The following is a 3,838-nucleotide window of genomic DNA, read 5'->3' as shown; positions in this document are numbered from 1 at the left end:
GCCTGCCATATCCAGCAGCCAGTACTAAGTAAGAAGAAGCAATCAAACTAATACGTTCACCCCTTGGTGTCACCGGGGATTGGTTCCCAGACCCGCAGGGGATACAAAAATCTGCTGATGCTCAAGTTCCAAAGCGGGCCCTCCACATCTGTGGGCGTGAAACCCACAGATATGGAGGGCCATCTGTTTGTTTACAGAAAAAAAGAAAAAACCCGTGTATAAGTGGACCAGCTAGGCCTTTGCTTGCTCTGAGTTTTTGCAGTGAGGCTGAAGTCCGAGTCTGCCATATTCCAGCAGGAGTAAGGGTTGGGTTTTCTGAGCAGGCAAGGGTGATCAGATGCACAATGAAAACAAAACAAAACCCAGCCCACCCCCTTAAGAAAGGCCTTTAGCCTATTTTAGTAACAAATCCACATCAAATTGCAACTGTAGAAACCTGCACAGTGTTTAGAACACTCAAGAATGTTTTCAGGGTACAGAGAGAGCCCTTTCCTTTTGTTTTTGCCTTTGTTGCAACTATGTATTCTGCTACATCTTTATAAACAGTTCCTATTGCTTCTGGCTGTAGACATGGCTAAATTACTTGCTTTCTTGCAGCTGCCTCCCCCACCCCCTCATCGTGCCTCATCATGTTTTCTAGAAACCTTCCTGAGCCCTTGCTGAGGAATAAATAAATTTTATTTATTGTCAAATAAAAGAGAGCCAGGCCAGATCACAGGCTCTATGATTTTTCCTTGAAGAAGTGTTTTATGGATGCCCCAAGACTTGTTAATATCCTAAATACTGAAAATAACTTCTAACAATGGGCCCTATACTTGACAGTTTACTTATCTTGTGTTATCTTACACAGCCATTTTTGTCCACCCCATTTGAGATCAGAAACCAAATCATTTTTGTAGGCTCCTAAATGTATCATGGGCTTCCCTGGTGGTTCAGTGGTTAAAGCGTCTGCCAGCAATGTGGGAGACCTGGGTTCAATCCCTGGGTTGGAAAGATCCCCTGGCAAAGGAAATGGCAACACACTCCAGTATTCTTGCCTGGAGAATCCCATGGACGGAGGAGCCTGGTGGGCTACAGTCCACGGGGTCACAAAGAGTCAGACATAACTGAGCGACTTCACTTCACTAAATGTATCATGGGACCGGGTCATCTCACATACAGTGTCTGAGGCATAATGCCTTCTGCTTCATGTTTCTGGAGAGTCCATAAGAAATTAACTAAAAAAGGGTTTGGTGACCAATTCTTTTTCAAAAAGATGGTAAGAGATGGCAATCTGATACCTCTTCCTGATTTTAACCAAGACGTTTCTGTTATGCCCAGAGTCCAAGTCCCCAAAACTGAGAGAATAAGACATCCACAGCAATGCAAAAGCATAAAGGGGTTTTATTTCTAGCTTGAGCCAGGGCTCCCATCTCACCCAGTGCAGGGAGTCTTGACAAGAGCCCGGAGCTCAGATTTTCACCAGTATTTATAAGTTTAGAACAAAGACAGGGACTTGGCAAGGGTTGATTGGCTGCAGGGGTTTCCTGGTATTTACTGATTGGCCACTTATCATCCCTTTGATTGGCCAGAGTTATCATCTCTCTAAAGCCCTGGAAGCATGACTCAGGGATTATTTTTGGCCTAGTGCACCTCTCTGAACCTGTCATGGCTCTGGTGAGGTTGTAACAGTTTCCTCCTCATGTTGGCCCTGGTTGAGTTCAGCAGGCCTCTGCCTCTCTTGGCTTGATAGCCTATGCACAATTTTGGCTTAATATTAGTTATCTCATGAGAGACCTATTAAGAGTTTTCATCATGATTTGCATTAGACTACCTGAGAATTCTATGACAGCTCAGGAAGTGTGTCCCTTCACAGCTCAGATTTCCACAGTGAATTTGTGTTTTCCCAACTGTAGTAACCCATGTGACCCTTGACAAACGTTGCCTTACTTTGGCATCAGGCATGGTAGTGTTTTTCTTTAAATTTTTTGTAACTTCACACTTTTAAAACCTTAAATACTGAATAGAGCATCAGGTCATAATGACAAATCATGGTTTGATGTATTAGATTTATGGGATTGAGGGGCCCTGGAGCCATTTTGTTGGCATCTAAATCCTGGCTGTGGTAACCATTTGCTAGCTGGCTAAACTGTTAGGTTTACTTATTCTCACTTAATCTTGGTCTCTACATCTGTAAAACGAGGATAGCAATAGTAACTACGTCACCAGGGTATTGTGAGAATTAACTGAGTTGATAAAAAGAAAACTCTAGCAATGGCCATACTATGCTGTCTTATGTTTCTGACTTTAGTCAATTGTGTGGTTTATTTATTTTTTCACAAAGGTCCATGAAAGAAGAGAGATGATTGTTATTCTCTGGCAGTTGGCAATGAGGACAGAGAGTTTTCTTGTGAACATGTTGCTGCCATATTTTTGTCCCTATGTATGCTTCAGTCACTGAGGAAGGCTTTCTTATCTCTCCTTGCTATTCTTTAGAACTCTGCATTCAAAGGGTATATCTTTCCTTTTCTCCTTTGCTTTTTGCTTCTCTTCTTTTCACAGCTATCTGTAAGGCTTCCTCAACCTCAGCGATCAATGCAAAGAAACAGAGGAAAACAACAGAATGGGAAAGACCAGAGATCTCTTCAAGAAAATTAGAGATACCAAGGGAACATTTCATGCAAAGATGGGCTCAATAAAGGACAGAAATGGTATGGACCTAACAGAAGCAGAAGATATTAAGAAGAGGTGGCAAGAATACACAGAAGAACTGTACAAAAAAAGATCTTCACTACCCGATAATCATGATGGTGTGATCACTCACACTCAGCTAGAGCCAGACATCTTGGAATGTGAAGTCAAGTGGGCCTTAGGAAGCATCACTAAGAACAGAGCCAGTGGAAGTGATGGAATTCCAGTTGAGCTATTTCAAATCCTGAAAGATGATGCTGTGAAAGTGCTGCACTCCATATGCCAGCAAATCTGGAAAACTCAGTAGTGGCCACAGGACTGGAAAAGGTCAGTTTTCATTCCAATCCCAAAGAAAGGCAATGCCAAAGAATGCTCAAACTACCGCACAATTGCACTCATCTCACACGCTAGTAAAGTAATGCTCAAAATACTCCAAGCCAGGCTTCAGCAATATGTGAACTTCCAGATGTTCAAGCTGGTTTTAGAAAAGGCAGAGGAACCAGGGATCAAATTGCCAACATCTGCTGGATCATCGAAAAAGCAAGAGAGTTCCAGAAAAACATCTACTTCTGCTTTATTAACTATGCCAAAGCCTTCAACTCTGTGGATCCCGATAAACTGTGGAAAATTCTGAAAGAGATGGGAATACCAGACCACCTGACCTGCCTCTTGAGAAACCTGCATGCAGGTCAGGAAGCAACAGTTAGAACTGGACATGGAACAACAGACTGGTTCCAAATAGGAAAAGGAGTACGTCAAGGCTGTATATTGTCACCCTGCTTATTTAACTTCTATGCAGAGTACATCATGAGAAATGCTGGGCTGAAGGAAGCACAAGCTGGAATCAAGATTGCCAGGAGAAATATCAATAACCTCAGATATGCAGATGACACCACCCTTATGGCAGAAAGTGAAGAAAACTAAAGAGCTTCTTGATGAAAGTGAAAGAGGAGAATGAAAAAGTTGGCTTAAAGCTCAACATTCAGAAAACTAAGATCATGGCATCCGGTCCCATCACTTCATGGCAAATAGATGGCGAAACAGTGTAAACAGTGGCTGACTTTATTTTTCTGGGCTCCAAAATCACTGCAGATGGTGATTGCAGCCATGAAATTAAAAGATGCTTACTCCTTGGAAGGAAAGTTATGACCAACCTAGACAGCATATT

The sequence above is a fragment of the Oryx dammah genome, unplaced genomic scaffold, assembly GCF_014754425.2.
Source record: "Oryx dammah isolate SB20612 unplaced genomic scaffold, SCBI_Odam_1.1 HiC_scaffold_23, whole genome shotgun sequence".
NCBI classification, from domain to species: Eukaryota; Metazoa; Chordata; class Mammalia; order Artiodactyla; family Bovidae; genus Oryx; species Oryx dammah.
The sequence above is the reverse complement of the archived record's forward strand: the minus strand, read 5'-3'. Positions refer to the sequence as shown.